Genomic DNA, 17,624 nt, shown 5'->3' with positions numbered 1-17,624 from the left:
TACATGGTGAAATAACAGAGCTGAAGAACAATGGGAAAAAAACCCAAGGGAAAATGATATTTATTTATTATTTATTTATTTTGTTCAATACACAATAATACACAATGAAGGTTATAGAGGATATAGTAGAGAAGAAATATGAGATATAGGAGAGACTATAGGGCAGGGCACGGAAGGCACTCTAGTGCGCTTATGTATGCCCCTTACTGACCTCTTAGGAATCTGGAGAGATCAATCGTGGATAGTCTAAGGGTAAAATGTTGGGGGTTAGGGGATGATACTATAGAGTCCGGTAATGAGTTCCACGCTTCGACAACCCGATTACTAAAGTCATATTTTTTACACTCAAGTTTGGAGCAGTTAATATTAAGCTTGAATCTGTTGTGTGCTCTTGTGTTGGTGTGGTTGAAGCTGAAGTAGTCTTTGACAGGCAGGACATTGCAACATATGATGTTGTGGGCAATACTTAGATCATGTTTAAGGCGTCGTAGTATATTAAGATAAAACAGAATAATGGCAGAGTAATAAGCTAAAGTGTTGTGGCCTGTTGGCCATGGGCCCCTCTGGCAGCCAAATCAAAGCAGGAGGAGGCAGTCTGGTAGTCAGGACCGGCATCAAGGCAATCTGAGAGCACCGAGGGGGAAGAGGGAATGGACCTGTCAGAGAAAGAGACAAAGTAGATATGCAGAAGGCAGAAGAGGGCAGTGGAAATCTATTGGGCCTATCTTTGGGATGAAAAAGCCACCGCTACTAGCAAAGTCCTACCCTAGCTGGAGAATAAAAGGCAGGGGCTGGGGATGAATAAGCATGGCAGACAACTATTCACCCCACTGCCGGGCAGACTTGCTAACCTGCTGTGTGATAGAGGGAGACTTTTTGCCTGGGCAGCTGGCACTCCTAATAAAGGGAACAATTAGGTGACTATAGAGGGTTTGCCATGTTTTAGAGCTGGGTCAGAACATAAAGATTGTCATACGGAGCAAGTCTGAGAGATCACAGCACCAAAATAGTGTAAATTTTATCAAGCCTTAAAATGACACAAGTGAGGTATGAAAATACAATAACCAGTCTATCTGAAAGAAACTCAGCTATTAAGTCCAGCACAGCACTGGACACACATGAAGTTGTGTCCTTATAGCTTTACTGAGTGCATATTATGACGTTGTAAAGAACTGAAGATTTGTTTTATAAGGAAAGCTTGTGGAGCTTCTTAATGAGAGTTCTTGTGTGAAAGTAGAGATGTAACTCCAGAGCAAGAAACTGAGATTCCCAGTATGGAGCACAGATTATAATTCTGTAATTTAATTTAATTTAATTTAATTTATTAAATTTATAAGACGGCCAATTCCTTTTGGACTCTGGGTGATGTACAGCAAATAAAACAATGTAAAAAAAAAGTTAAAACCCCATAAATAAAACAGTCATTCAACAAACATTTATTTCTTTTTGGGCAGAACTTGATGGTCTGAGCCAGGTTTTCATGGCCTTCAGAAAGACTAGAAGGGTGGGAGCGGTATGGGTCTCTGGGTGTAGTTGGTTCCAGAGAGCTGGAGCCGCCACAGAGAAGGCCCTCCTACACAGCCCCACCAACTAGCATTGTTTGACCAACGGAACGTGGAGAAGGCCAACCCTGTGGGCTCTAATTGGTTGCTGGGAGGTATGTGGCAGAAGATGCTCCTATAAATAGTCTGGACCTATGTCATGTAGGGTTTTATAGGTGATAACTAACAACTTAAATTGTGTCCAGAGACTGATTGGAAGCCAGTGCAGATTGCGGAGTGTTGGAGTAATGTGGCTCCAACAACTTGCACGGCTGCACTCTGGACTAATTGTAGTCTCTGAATGCTTTTCAAGGGTAGCTTCATTGCAATAGTAGAGCCGCAAGGTGATACGGGCGGGAAGTGACTGTGAGAAGAAGCTCATGATCCAGATAGGGCTGCAACTGGTGCACTAGGCGAACCTGTGCAAAGAGCTGAGAGATATTGTTTAATCTCAGCTGCAGATCTAGGAGGACACCCACTCTGATGGGGCTAATATCTCCCCACACAAAGCTAATGATGGATAGATGAAACAGTCCTTGAGAGGCAATGCCCACAGCCCCTAAGTCTTGTCGGGGTTGAGTTTAAGTCTGTGGACTCCCATCCAGACCCTCACGGCCTCTAGACACCAGCACATCACATTCACCGTTTCATTGAATTGACACAGGATGGAGATGTAAAGCTGAGTGCCATCAGCATACTGCTGGAAATTCATCCCATGCCATTGGATGATCTCACCCAGGGGCTTCATGTAGATGTTAAATAGGAAGGGGGAGAGGACCGACCCCTGAGGCACACCACAAAGGAGGGGCCTAGGTGATGACCTCTGTCCCCCCACAAACACCGACTGTGACCAGTCAGACAGATAGGAGGAGAAGCACCTCTTGTCCGCAAGAAACTGAACAAATTCCTCAGCTCTACCCTGTAAGGGTTTGTACCCTCCCCCTGTATTAAGAAGGGAGACGATCACCCTAAATAGGACAGCTGAGTGCAATTCTATGGATGCAAATAGTGCGGAAAAATGTGAACATTTTGCCACCTGGATCGCCACTAGATATAAGTCACCATCACCAGGAATTATGCTGGATTGTGGGGAAGCAAGTCAGGCATCTCCCCAAGTGTCCCCTGGAACCCTTCTGGTTCCATTAGGCATCTGGGGCAGAACCACCTAATCGGCTCTGCCTCTCTGCAGTGGGGGATTGGTGTCATGAAGACAAGCCATAACAGGAAATAATCTGACAAGGGAGAGATGTCTATACCCCTTAATATCAGATCATGACTCCACTGCCCCGAGAGAAACACCAAGTCGAGCATGTGTCCCCCCACCTCATGAGTCAGACCCTATGCTATCTGGGTCAGGTCCATGGTTGTCGTGGAAGCCATGAACTCCTGCGCTGCCTCTGAGGGTTCGCTGAGTGACAGTAGGTTAAAGTTCCCCAAGATAATAAGTCTGGGGAACTCCACTGTCAGCCTTGAGCAATGCAGGAAGGGCTATTGCAACACAGCTGGGAGGTAGGTATGTTAACAATAAGCCCACCTGTACCTCTAGGTCCAATCTCAAGAGGAGACACTCACACCCATATCCTGTAAGAGCCAGGATAGAACTTATGACAAGATGAAAGCAGTAGAAATGGGCTTTATTCTTTGCCCACTTTTAAATGGATGCATTCAAAACTCCTTTCTCTATTTTTACATTGATTTACAACCTTAAACCATAAACTGTGATAGTTTCCCACATTTATTTTCTCCTTTACAACAACCACATCACCACATTCTCTGAAGAATAATTAGTGAGAGAGAGGGGGCTACCAAAATGTCAGTTTGTATGAGAATTCTCAGTGATCAAATTCCACATTTCTGTGACTTCAAACACTGACCTGGCAGTGAAAACTCTCTGAACTAGGGATATAAATCTCATCAATAGGGAACCCCCCCCCCAATATTTGGTTGCCATTTGACTCTTCCCACTAATGATTGTTTGACTAACTTTATTGCATGTATCCTTAAAATTTATGTTTACTGGTTCCTAATAAGATTCAATTGCTTATTTGTACCCCGACTATCATTAAGTGTTGTACCTCATTATTCTTGATGAACTTTTCTTTTATATACACTCAGTGCATCTGCACCAAAACAAATTCCTTGTGTGTCCAATTACACTTAGCCAATAAAATATTCTATTCTATTCTATTCTACTCAATTCTATTCTATTCTAACACAGAATGAATAGAACAGAAAAATACAGAAAAATACAGAAAAATACAGAACAGTACAGAACAGTACAGAACAGTACAGAACAGAACAGTACAGAACAGTACAGAACAGTACAGAACAGTACAGTACAGTACAGAACAGTACAGAACAGTACAGAACAGTACAGAACAGTACAGAACAGTACAGAACAGTACAGAACAGTACAGAACAGTACAGAACAGTACAGAACAGTACAGAACAGTACAGAACAGAAAAACAGGCAGGAAAACTTACAGCACTTCAGACAAATGGTTATCCAATCTCTGGTGTTGGAGCGTTTACAACTTCTGGAAACAAATTGTTCCATTGATTAATTGTTCTGTCAGGAAATTTGAGGGGCTGCTACAAAAATGAGGGGGTCAAAGCATGACAAGAAAACAATGGATAGAAACTAACCAAAGAGAAAGTTACAAGACAATTTGAAATCTTTACAGTCTAATACTGTAAGCTAACTCTTAAATGCTGAAAATGCAGGATCAAAATACATAAACATAGAAACAGCAACCTTATTCCAAATTAATAAAATCATTTATGCTAATTGGAACATGTATTTTAAAACAGAGGTCCCCAACCTTTTTTGCACCAGGGACCGGCTTTAAGCTAGACCAATTTTCCACGGCCCGGGGGGCGGGGCTTTGGTCATATGGGGGTGGGGTTATGGAGGGGTGGAGCTTAGTGACGCAGCCCTCCACACTTCTCCACAGGACGGGGAGAATCAGGAGGCTCCTTTGGCGGCTGGGGGCTGCCTGGCTTTGTGATTTTGGCTGGGGGGGGAGTTAGGAAGGTCCTACTTCTCCACCCCCCCCGCCAAAAATTCAAAGCCTATCTGCTGGATACGGGCGATGAGTGGGACAGAGCGGCGCGGAAGCCTCTTGCAGCAGCTGCTACAGCCACCGGCTTCCTCGCCGCTCGTCCCACCCATCGCCCGTATCCAGCAGAAGCTGCTGCCTGAGTGCTCTTGGCCGGCGGGATTCAAAGTGCTGGGGTGGGGGGTGTCCCGACAGCCCCCCCCACCCCAGTGCTTCGCCTCCTGCTGGGACACCCCCCACCCCAGCACTTTGAATCCCACCGGCCAAGAGCACTCGGGCAGCAGCTTCTGCTGGATACGGGCAATGGGTGGGACGAGCGGCGCGGAAGCCTCTTGCAGCAGCTGCCACAGCCACCGGCTTCGGCGCCGCTCGTCCCGCTAATTGTCCGTGTCTGGCAGAAGCTGCTGCCCGAGTGCTCTTGGCCGGCGGGATTCAAAGTGCTGGGGTGGGGGGTGTCCCAGCGGGAGGCGAAGCACTGGTGTGGGGGGGCTGTCAGGACACCCCCCACCCCAGCACTTTGAATCCCGCCAGCCAAGAGCACTCGGGCAGCAGCTTCTGCCAGACACGGGGGATGAGCGGGATGAGCGGCGCCGAAGCCGGTGGCTGTGGCAGCTGCTGCAAGAGGCTTCCGCGCCGCTCTGTCCCACTCATCGCCCGTATCCAGCAGATAGGCTTTGAGTTTTTGGCTGGGGGGGGACTTAGGAAGGTCCTACTTCCCCCCCCCAGCCAAAAACTCAAAGCCTATCTGCTGGATACGGGCGATGAGTGGGACAGAGCGGCGCGGAAGCCTCTTGAAGCAGCTGCCACAGCCACCGGCTTCGGCGCCGCTCGTCCCGCTCATCGCCCGTATCCAGCAGATAGGCTTTGAGTTTTTGGCTGGGGGGGGAGAAGTAGGACCTTCCTAACTCCCCCCCAGCCAAAATCACAAAGCCAGGCAGCCCCCAGCTGCCAAAGGAGCCTCCTGATTCTCCCCGCCTTGCCCGACGCCCCACCCTGTCCTGCATAATGTCCTCTGCCGGGAGGGCAGCGGCGCCGCGGACCGGCTGGAAAACCCCAACGGCCCGGTCCCGGTCCGCGGACCGGCGGTTGGGGACCTCTGTTTTAAAAGACATAAGAACTTTGACAAGAAATTCTTGCTCTGTATTAACATTTAAAAAATTCCTTCCCTGACCTAATTCTGTCAAGAACAAGGAGAGATTCAAGATTTTTTCACATTGAGAACAATCAACCAATGGAACAACTTGCCTTCAGAAATTGTGGGAGCTTCATTACTTGAGACTTTCAAGAAGAGATTGGACTGCCATTTGCCAGAAATGGTGTAGGGTCCCCTGCTTGGGTGGGTGAGTGGACTAGATGACCTCTATTTGTCTGTTAAATAGAGCTATTAATTAACAGAAGAAAGAAAGAAAAAGTGCAAGAGAAAAAATCTCTTCCACTTTATCCCCCCTCTCCAAGTATTAAAGGGACTAGGACTTTTCTGCTGAGGAAATAGCTATGTGGTTATTTCTTGTTTTCCTTTTCCCTTCCTTTGGTTAATTACAAATAAGAAGGAACTTTTGAGATGTGTGTGTGTGTGTGTGTGTGTGAGAGAGAGAGTTATTGGAATTGTTAAGCAGGCAGGCTTGTCTATTCAGCCGGTTCGCAGAATAAAGAGTCTCTCAAACTGGTGTGAAGTAGCTGAACCCCACCACTGGACATACATGTATATCCTGGAAGAGGAAAGTTCATAGAAATTGAGGCCAGTAGCAAAGAAATTCAGCATTTTACTGATTTGCTTACAGAGAAGAAAATATTGATTGAGTCCATGCTGGTATAGATGAGTTTTTAGATAAACTGGTCACAAAGTATTTGTGTCTGTATGTTAACCTGCCTTAGCATAATAATTCTTAGATTCCCTTCACTTTCTGTTTGTGCCATCTAGATTCCAATCCAAAGCTATCTCAGTTTCCTGTTGGGTTCAATGCAAGACAGCTTATGCATAGGAAAAGAACAGTCGATTTTCAAATAAATAACATAGGCCAGCACTTTATTCATATTTAAAGAGTTAAGGTGTATGTTGTGTGGGGGAGTGATAAAGCTTTATGTAGATTAGTCTCTCTATAATATTTAGCTTGTCAGCATGTAAGTTCTCATTTGGCTGAAGATCAACTTTTAATAAGATATAAATCATATATAAAGGGGTATGCATAAGTGCACCATTGTGCCTACCATCCCTGTCCTACTGTCCTATTGTCCAAATTTATCTATACAGTACCTATTTTGCTTTTGTTCATACACATGTTCTTGTACACATTTTGACAAATAAATAAATTTTAAAAACCCAAATCATTCTAACAATCAAGAAGGAAGCTTTAAATTGCAACAAACATTAATCCAACTGGCATTTCTTCACACACACAGAGAGAGAGAGAGAGAGAGAGACAGAGAGAGACAGAGACAGAGACAGAGAGACAGAGAGAGAGCGAGAGCGAGAGAGAGAGAGACTCAAACTCTTGACAGCCCTGAAATATTGAAAAAAGGTTCATTATGTAAATCCAGCTTCAGTTTTAAGATGGCTTTTTTAAAAGCAAAACATTCAGCACTTCAATCTCAGATTTTCAATCAGAATGTCTCTTTGGACTATGATTACACAATTTCACTTTATAATCATTCAGCAGAAACTATTTTTCCCCTTTATCCCTTAAGATTTATTGCTGTATTTTTTACCTATATATCTTGTGTTCAGTCACATTACATACAATTTTTCAATAGTTATTTCTAATAATCTTGTGTGATAACACCTCATCCTGGAGAAGGATAGCACATATGATTTTCTTTATGTATCTTCCTCTTTTACATAACTTTAATCTCATTAATTTAGTCAGAGGGGAGAATTATTTTTCAAATAATGTTTAAGCCACAGCATGATGGAAATACATAATCAGGGATGGGTGGTTTAATATTGTTTTTTCTTCTTGTAAAAATGCTACCTTTGGGTGACATTTCCCAGCAATACTTCGTTGTTTAACACCACCTACAGGACTAATGAACATTAGTCACTCTCTGTGGTGTACACTGAAAGTTTCATTGTACAGTATTTTCCCCACATATTTGAATAACATTAGGTAGTTACAATAAGTAGCACATTCTACCTTTTATACTTTGATTCAACTCATACTGAGATGGTTTATGCAAAATTACAAGTTCTGATTATGATGGAGCAGTTTAGCAAATGAAAAACAAAGAAAGAATTTTTTTTAGCAGCCCTCTCAAAACCTAGAAATAAATCTCTCCACAGAGTTGGCATAGCAGAGAGACTATGAACCAAAAGATTACAGCCAAACTTTCCTCCCCCTCCCCCAATCCATGAAATTCTTCATCTGTTCTGTTTAGTTAGAGCAGAGGTCCCCAACCGCCGGTCCGCGGACCGGGACCGGGCCGTTGGGGTTTTCCAGCCGGTCCGCGGCGCCGCTGCCCTCCCGGCAGAGGACATTATGCAGGACAGGGTGGGGCGTCGGGCAGGGCGGGGAGAATCAGGAGGCTCATTTGGCGGCTGGGGGCTGCCTGGCTTTGTGATTTTGGCTGGGGGGGAGTTAGGAAGGTCCTACTTCTCCCCCCCCAGCCAAAAACTCAAAGCCTATCTGCTGGATACGGGCGATGAGCGGGACGAGCGGTGCCGAAGCCGGTGGCTGTGGCAGCTGCTGCAAGAGGCTTCCGCGCCGCTCTGTCCCACTCATCGCCCGTATCCAGCAGATAGGCTTTGAGTTTTTGGCTGGGGGGGGGGAAGTAGGACCTTCCTAAGTCCCCCCCCAGCCAAAAACTCAAAGCCTATCTGCTGGATACGGGCGATAAGTGGGACAGAGCGGCGCGGAAGCCTCTTGCAGCAGCTGCCACAGCCACCGGCTTCGGCGCCGCTCATCCCGCTCATTCCCCGTGTCTGGCAGAAGCTGCTGCCCGAGTGCTCTTGGCTGGCGGGATTCAAAGTGCTGGGGTGGGGGGTGTCCTGACAGCCCCCCCACCCCAGTGCTTCGCCTCCCGCTGGGACACCCCCCACCCCAGCACTTTGAATCCCGCCGGCCAAGAGCACTCGGGCAGCAGCTTCTGCCAGACACGGACAATTAGCGGGACGAGCGGCGCCGAAGCCGGTGGCTGTGGCAGCTGCTGCAAGAGGCTTCCACGCCGCTCGTCCCACCCATTGCCCGTATCCAGCAGAAGCTGCTGCCCGAGTGCTCTTGGCTGGTGGGATTCAAAGTGCTGGGGTGGGGGGTGTCCCAGCGGGAGGCGAAGCACTGGGATGGGGGGGCTGTCGGGACACCCCCCACCCCAGCACTTTGAATCCCGCCGGCCAAGAGCACTCAGGCAGCAGCTTCTGCTGGATACGGGCGATGGGTGGGACGAGCGGCGCGGAAGCCGGTGGCTGTAGCAGCTGCTGCAAGAGGCTTCCGCGCCGCTCTGTCCCACTCATCGCCCGTATCCAGCAGATAGGCTTTGAGTTTTTGGCTGGGGGGTGGAGAAGTAGGACCTTCCTAACTCCCCCCCAGCCAAAAACTCAAAGCCTATCTGCTGGATACGGGCGATAAGTGGGACAGAGCGGCGCGGAAGCCTCTTGCAGCAGCTGCCACAGCCACCGGCTTCGGCGCCGCTCATCCCGCTCATTCCCCGTGTCTGGCAGAAGCTGCTGCCCGAGTGCTCTTGGCTGGCGGGATTCAAAGTGCTGGGGTGGGGGGTGTCCTGACAGCCCCCCCACCCCAGTGCTTCGCCTCCCGCTGGGACACCCCCCACCCCAGCACTTTGAATCCCGCCGGCCAAGAGCACTCGGGCAGCAGCTTCTGCCAGACACGGACAATTAGCGGGACGAGCGGCGCCGAAGCCGGTGGCTGTGGCAGCTGCTGCAAGAGGCTTCCACGCCGCTCGTCCCACCCATTGCCCGTATCCAGCAGAAGCTGCTGCCCGAGTGCTCTTGGCTGGTGGGATTCAAAGTGCTGGGGTGGGGGGTGTCCCAGCGGGAGGCGAAGCACTGGGATGGGGGGGCTGTCGGGACACCCCCCACCCCAGCACTTTGAATCCCGCCGGCCAAGAGCACTCAGGCAGCAGCTTCTGCTGGATACGGGCGATGGGTGGGACGAGCGGCGCGGAAGCCGGTGGCTGTAGCAGCTGCTGCAAGAGGCTTCCGCGCCGCTCTGTCCCACTCATCGCCCGTATCCAGCAGATAGGCTTTGAGTTTTTGGCTGGGGGGTGGAGAAGTAGGACCTTCCTAACTCCCCCCCAGCCAAAATCACAAAGCCAGGCAGCCCCCAGCCGCCAAAGGAGCCTCCTGATTCTCCCCGTCCTGTGGAGAAGTGTGGAGGGCTGCGTCACTAAGCTCCACCCCTCCATAACCCCACCCCCATATGACCAAAGCCCCGCCCCCCGGGCCGTGGAAAATTGGTCTAGCTTAAAGCCGGTCCCTGGTGCAAAAAAGGTTGGGGACCTCTGAGTTAGAGAATCCCATGGATAGAACAACTTTAAGGTCTGCATTGAAGAAAAGGGAAGGCCCTACATGCAAGTGAGAAATTGCATAGATCTGAACTATAAATGAGAATATTCAAGATCACTCTTGCCACGAACCAAATCACCTTCTTTCAGCCTCAATCCCCTCCTATGCCAGATGACGCTTGTTCTACTGTTGTTCTAACTTGTTCTACTGGGCTTTTGGAAGGACTGCATTGATGTGATGCTATGACGTGCTCCGAATCTTTGAACCACAAATTCATGCTTATGACAGTTATGAAGAGCATTGTTGCAGCACATAATTTTTCTTTAGGATAAAATGAAAGTTGAAAAACGTTGACTGAGTGAAAGGAACTATAGAAATTCAACTGGTACAGAAAAACTTACAATAGAATACAATTATGGTTGTGGTCATCGGTAGGAGACTTTCTCTCCCTCTCTCCCTCTGTCCTGTTCTCTTCAGTTTCAAGGCTATTGTGATGAACTCCCACGGGTGTGAAGAAAACAGTACCCATTGTGAACCAGCCCTCAGTCCCCTTCTCCTTAAAATGTCCCTCCCCCACCTACATTTTTGCTGGAATATTCTGCTAAACTCTTATCCTAACAATGCAAATGTTTGAAAGTTATTTATTTGGGTTTATAGTTTTAGCTATAGGACCCAGCCATCTCCATGATGACGAGATCAATCAGAATAAAGCATTCCTTTGATTTATTGTTTTTCAGCTCAGTCCAAAATCCCAAAGTCAAATAGGCTCCTGACATTAGGACTTTGTTAAATATGTTTGGCTTGGATGATATGTCTGTCTGTCTGTCTGTCTGTCTGTCTGTCTGTCTGTCTGTCTGTCAGTCTGTCTGTCTGTCTGTCTGTCTCTCTCTCTCTCTCTCTCTGTACTTGTTCCATGTTGAACAAGTAAATTAGCATCATTCTGATTTACCTAATCATGGCTAAATGCATGGCTAAAATTGAGAAGAATGGTACTTAAGTATTTTGTGATGCCTTCAATATTCTATTGGTTTCCTGGCCCTCTTAGAATTGATTATGACAAATGCCATCTTCAAATACGGGCGCATGAATATAAATAAAATGACTGTTCTTAAGGGTGCTGGATCTTGTGTTTGCTTTTAGTTGTTCTGAATGTTATAAAAACAGAGACGGGCTTCATTTGTCCTGTTCCTTATAAGTTTAGTTGGTGATGGCAGTTGTCCACAAGCTAGGACAGTGATGAGGGATCTTGGTTAGGAATTAGATATTATTACCTGAAATGACCGAGAAAAACGGTTTCCAAATAAACTCTCTTTATTTCTCTACAGGCTCTGAGCGAGCGGAAAACACTTTCACTCTATACGCGAGTTACAGAAGAAGCGCGTAAGACCAGAAGCTCGGCTATTTAAAGACTTTCCCTCAGCAACAGCCGGCGGCTGACAGCTCTTCCATTTTGGCGCCCTCTAGAGCAGCCAATAGGAAGCAGGTAAACAATGCTTATGGTTTCTTTCAATTCTGCTTAACAACTCTTGTTTAACTAGTTAACCCAGATACAGAACATTATAGAACATTACAGAATTTACAGGATTTAACACCCCTCCCCCTTCTGGATGATTTTACAGATTTTTATTCGGTCAAGTAAGTAACAAAGTCTTCTAAGTGAGGGGGTCTTCGCGAAGTCCGATCTGACCGTCGAGGGTCGCCCATAACTTGTGTGTCCACCGATGAAGATGGTTCCTCTCGTCCTGCAGACGCGTTGCTCCCCTGACCAGGAGATGGCAGAGCTGAGGCAGCGCTGGAGTGGCTATTTCCCCCAGGTAAGTCCCAATCAATTGGTTCCGGGTTCCTGTTTGTCCTTGCGAAATTCCCTGTGGGGAGGGGAGGAGTGTTATCTTTATGTCCTTCACTCTCGATTTTCTCCACTCTCCCCCTAATGTGGTCAATGTGCCTTTTCCAGAGGCGGCCATCTAGTAATTTCACCATATAAGTTTTGGGACCTGTTTGGTCTTGCACAATGCCACTTTCCCAATGCTTCCCTGTATCAAAATTTTTAACATATACCTTTTGTCCCACGGCCACTGCACGTTCAGGTATTAGTACATTGTCCGGTTTTAATTTGATATAGGAGGGGTGCAGCCTATCCAGGGTTGATCTTAACCTCCTCCCCATTAGCAACTCAGCAGGGCTTTTCCCAGTGGTCATACTAGGTGTTATGTGTTGGGTCAGCAAAAACGTGTCTAATCTCTCCTGGATGTCACCTGGGGCTGACCTCTTAATGGCCTCTTTGGCCACTCTAACATAACGTTCTGCTGCTCCATTAGACCACGCTGCGTGGGGAGAGGTAAGGGCATGCCGGACCCCCAGCCCAGCTAGGAACACCTCAAATTGTTTAGATGTAAATTGGGGCCCGTTGTCCGAGACTAATATGTCCGGGCACCCATGTGTTGTAAATAACTTCCTTAATACATGTATTACCGCTGATGATGTGGTAGATGTTAATGGCACTATTTCCAGCCACCTTGAATACGCATCAATCAGGATTAAAAACATATGATTCCCCACTGGTCCAGCCAGATCAATGTGCACCCTAGACCATGGCCCTTGGGGACTGTCCCACTGTGCAGGGGTGGTTTTTGGCGGGTCTGGCCGCGTTTCTTGGCACTGGCCACATGTTGCCACCCAGTTCTCAATTTCTTTATCCAAGCCGGGCCACCACAAATACCCCCTTGCCAATGCCTTCATCCTCACCACCCCTGGGTGTCCTTCATGTAGCATTTTCATAACCCTCGGTCTCAGGGCAGTAGGGATAACCACTCTTTCCCCCCAGAGAATGCAATCATGCATAACTGATAGTTCTAGCCTCTTGGTTTTAAATTCACCTATTAAGGGATCGTCCCCATTTGTTGGCCAGCCTTTCAAAATGTAATTCAAAATCCTGCTCAAAGTCTTATCTTGCCTGGTTTCCAATGCCACCTGCCTGGCAGTGACCACAGGAGACTTATCTAATTCGATAAGGAGTACCTCTGCAGCGGGTGCTGGGTCTTCTACTCTCTGTCCCAACGGACAGCGACTGAGGCCGTCTGCGTGATTAATAGCAGAGCCCCCTTTATGAATGAGTTGGTAGTCATATGCGGCTAGGAAAATAGCCCATCTGGACATACGGGGAGACATGAAGGGAGGAGTTGGCCGTCCGGTGGCTAGCAGACCCAAGAGAGGCTTGTGGTCTGTTACTAACTGAAAAGGTCTCCCAAGCAGATAATGATGAAATTTTTTCACCCCGGCTACCAGCGCCAGAGCTTCCTTGTCAATCTGCGCGTAATTGCGCTCAGCCCCAGATAGCGTTCTAGAAAAATAGGCAATTGGAGCCTCCTGCCCGTTTGGAAAAATATGGGCCAACACACCGCCCACACCGTACGGAGAAGCGTCGCAGGTGAGCCTCACAGGGAGGGTTGAGCTATATTGTACTACTAAGCTATGGGACGATAAAAGATCCTTCACCCTGCAAAACGCCCGTTGTTCCTTCTCACCCCAATGCCACTCTGTCCCTTTATGGAGGAGTTTATGTAGGGGTTCAGCTGCTGAGGCTTTCTGTCGCAGAAACACAGCATAAAAATTTAAGAGCCCTAAAAAGGCTTGCAGTTCTGCTTTACAAGTTGGGGCAGGGGCGTCTTTAATTGCTCTAACTTTTTCCTCCGTGGGGTGAATGCCCTCAGCATCAATACGAAATCCCAAAAATTCGACTGAAGGGGTCCCCCACACACATTTTTCTGGTTTCAAACGTAGACCCTTATCTCTCAATCTAGTGAGTACCTGTCGAATTCGACTGTGCAGCTGGGCAGGGTTGTCCCCACAAATTAAAATGTCGTCGAAATACGGGACCACCCCAGCCAGGCCCCCCAATAAACGCTCCATTAACCGCTGGAATATACCAGGAGCAACACTCACTCCAAATTGCAGGCGCGTACACTTAAAAGCACCCCTGTGCGTTACAATAGTCTGTGACAGGGCAGTGGCTTCGTCCACTGTTAATTGCTGGTAAGCCTGTGCAAGGTCCAGCCTCGCGAAGATTTTCCCAGACCCCAAGGTGTGTAACAGCTGTTGCACCACTGGAATAGGATAGGAGTTGTGCTGTAGCGCCTTATTAATAGTGGATTTGTAATCCGCACAAACTCGTAGGGAGCCATCTGGCTTCAGTGGGGTTACAATAGGGGTTTCCCAGGGTGCATGTTCCACTGGAACTAATATACCTTGTGCTTGAAGTTTTGTTAATTGTTCATCTAGCTTAGTTAGCAAGGGTAAAGGTACCCTGCGAGGTTTTAATCGAACGGGAGGAACAGAAGGGTCTAAAGAAAAAGAAATAGGAGGTCCTTTAAAGGTACCCAGACCAGCCCGGAAAACCTCAGGAAATTCAGTGACAAAATCAGGGGCAGTAGAAAATGTCAATTTGTTAAGACCTGTTACCGCTAATCCCAAAGGTGCCATCCAGTCCAACCCTAGAAGGGAATGATTAGCCCCGTCTACAACTAACAGAGGGAGAACATGGTTCACATTTCTAAAGGTGATAGGAACCCTAGTTTTACCCAAAATCCTAATTGGGTGACCCTGGAAATCATTGATAGCAATGTCCAAAGGTTGCAAACTGTCCCGTGCCAAACTTGGTATATACAAATGTAATTTATGCCAAGGCATCAGTGTATATTTCGAGCCTGTGTCCAATTCCATATGGCACGGCTGATGGTTTAGAAGGATGGGGACAACAATTTTATTAGGGGCAGGAGGGTAAACTGTAGAACCACTGAAAAAGCGGTTACCTCTGGCATTCCAAGGCCGGCGAAAACCCCGTCCTTGTGGCCGGAAAGGACGGTAGGCTCGGGGAGCAGGAAAGGAAGGCTGTTGACCTTGTGGAGAAGAGTTGTCATCTGGCAAGGCAGCACGGCAAGCGGCGGCGATGTGGCCTCTCTTCTCGCATCTGTAGCAGAAGGCGTCCTTAAAGGGGCAGCGCGACCGTTGATGTTGCCCTCTGCATCCGGCGCAGGCAGGAAAAGTTGGCCTGGGTTGACGTTCTGGTGGTCCTCGAAGGTAGCAGCAGTGGTCATTGTAGTCTTCATAGTCGGCGAGCTGAACTTCAGGTAGGCGGCGAGCCGAGGGACGCTGAGAGTCTGTGATTTTAAATACAGTTTGCAGCTTGTCATTGGACTTTAAATCAGCTGCCGCAGCCTCAGCTACCTCAGCTGTCTGAGCAGCTTTAATCACGTCTTGCAATGTGGAGCTCTCAGTTGCCAATAACTTGTTCCTTATGGTAACGTTTCGCATACCAAAAATGAGGGCGTCCGTCAATCTGGCTTCCGGATTGTCAAATTGACATTTCGCTAGGATAGTTCGGAGTCTGGTCGCGAACTGGTTAATAGATTCCCCATCCGATTGGGACATACGGGAAAATTGATGCCTATAAACTATGGGCGGCTTAGTTGGTTTAAAATGGGCAGCCAACTTTTCTTGTAAAGTAGCCCAAGGTACAGCATTAGGTGGTTCGGGATCAGTTAAAGTCCCAGCCAATTCAAAAATATGCGTGCCGCAGTAATTCAAAAATAGAGCGCGTTTCCTGCTGTCCTCAGCCGTATGTAGGCTGGCAGCTTCCAGGAAAATCTCAAATTTAGCCATATAGGCTGCCCAAGTTGACCGTTCCGGGTCAAACAACTCGGGAGGCTGAATCAGCGAAGGGGTCGACATATTGATTTTTTCCTAAAAAAAAAAAATCACCGCTAAGACCCTCGTCGCCAATGAAATGACCGAGAAAAACGGTTTCCAAATAAACTCTCTTTATTTCTCTACAGGCTCTGAGCGAGCGGAAAACACTTTCACTCTATACGCGAGTTACAGAAGAAGCGCGTAAGACCAGAAGCTCGGCTATTTAAAGACTTTCCCTCAGCAACAGCCGGCGGCTGACAGCTCTTCCATTTTGGCGCCCTCTAGAGCAGCCAATAGGAAGCAGGTAAACAATGCTTATGGTTTCTTTCAATTCTGCTTAACAACTCTTGTTTAACTAGTTAACCCAGATACAGAACATTATAGAACATTACAGAATTTACAGGATTTAACATTACCCATATTGCCTTTTTCACAGAAGCAGACAGCTTTAGAATTAAAATCTGTAAACTCAGCAAGCCTAATCTTTAGAAATGCAATTAGGTCAGGTTATAATTTTCATGAAAACTGACAGATTGATGCTATATTGAAAGTATTAAACTCAATATTAACAAGATAAAATTAATAGTTTTGAAATGAGTGACTATCAACGCTGCTTCCTGGAACTGGAACCGCAGAAACAAAATCCATATCTTCTAGAGCAGAAAAAATGAAATGCATGCAGTCGGGTGGGCTTTGAAACTTTTAGCAAGGGGTTCCCTGCCCAGTTGCTGGGTGGGCTTGGCCATGGTAGGCTTGGATTAGTTGGCTTCCTGCATCACCAAAGGGGGGGTGTCCCTGGACTCCGGATGCTTTTCTCAAGCCTCCAGGAGGGAAAAAAACATCCTTCCCAGCCCCCCCCCCCCGCATGCCCTGTGCATCCAAAACAGGCTGTGTGGGGACTCTTGGGAAGGGTGGGTGAGGCCAGCCAGAAGTGGGGTTTGGGGGTTCTGCAAATTGCAGAATCTTAGCTTTAGGTTTTCCTGAACACCTGCAAATCCCCAGCAGCCCATCCTTGCATACAGTGCAGAGATTTGGCCTATGATGCATTTTGCTAACAACAAAAATAGGTGTTCTGATCTGATGTTTGCCTTCTAGATGTAGTTGGCCTACAACTTGTTTTGGCTACAACAACATATCTAGTAGGCATCTAATTGTGAGAGGTGTAATCTAGCAGACACCCATGTATGCTTGAGATGCTTGAGGATTTTCAATCCTTGAATTTTGTTATGAACTGTACTAATGGAAGAGAATACTTGTAGCTCAGGGTTAAACTGTGGCTTCCTTGGTATTTTCTGAACTTAGTTGCTTTCTTCAAGATGTTTCATTACCAAGCTACTGCATTTTTTGGAGTATAAGATGCACCTCCCCATAAAAGAGGCTGAAATCTCACAGAGCACCAGGAACCATGTTATGAATTGTCTTTATGGATGGAAACTAATCAAGGAGAGAACCAACCTAGCATTAAGGGAAATTTCTTGATAGGTTAGAGCAATTAATCAGTGGAACAACCTGCTTCCTAAAGTTGTAGGTGCTCTAACACTGGAGGCTTTTAAGAAGAGATTGGGCAACCATTTGATTGAAACGGAATAGGGTTTCCTGCTTGAACAGAGGGTTGGACTAGAAGAACTCCAAGATCCTTTCCAACAATGTATTCTGTTATTGTCTATTTTCTTGCTCTTGCAGAACTGAAGTAAAATTAAAATAGTAGCTATTTTTCAATTTCTATACACTGCAGGTTGCAATACAGTTTTTAGCTGAACAATCAAACCAAACAAAACTGCATGTTTTAGGATGAAATAGAAATAAGCTTTGAAATGATAAATACACGGAAATGAAAATTATAAAACAAAATGTTTATAAAAATATGCCCTCAAACATTCATTT

The 17,624-nt window shown here is 47.0% G+C and overlaps 1 long non-coding RNA gene across 1 annotated transcript; it reads left to right on the top strand.

Annotated features, from left to right (window-relative positions):
• Window positions 1–11,360: 11,360 nt before the first annotated feature.
• LOC139160054 (uncharacterized) lies at window positions 11,361–16,045 on the top strand. The gene is made up of 3 exons (XR_011557876.1): window positions 11,361–11,538; window positions 11,675–11,869; window positions 15,887–16,045. It is a non-coding gene; the product is annotated as an uncharacterized lncRNA (long non-coding RNA).
• The last annotated feature ends 1,579 nt before the right edge of the window (window positions 16,046–17,624 follow it).

This window comes from Erythrolamprus reginae, chromosome 1 (genome assembly GCF_031021105.1).
Source record: "Erythrolamprus reginae isolate rEryReg1 chromosome 1, rEryReg1.hap1, whole genome shotgun sequence".
Lineage (NCBI taxonomy): Eukaryota > Metazoa > Chordata > Lepidosauria > Squamata > Dipsadidae > Erythrolamprus > Erythrolamprus reginae.
This window is presented reverse-complemented; position numbering and strand designations above follow the sequence as displayed.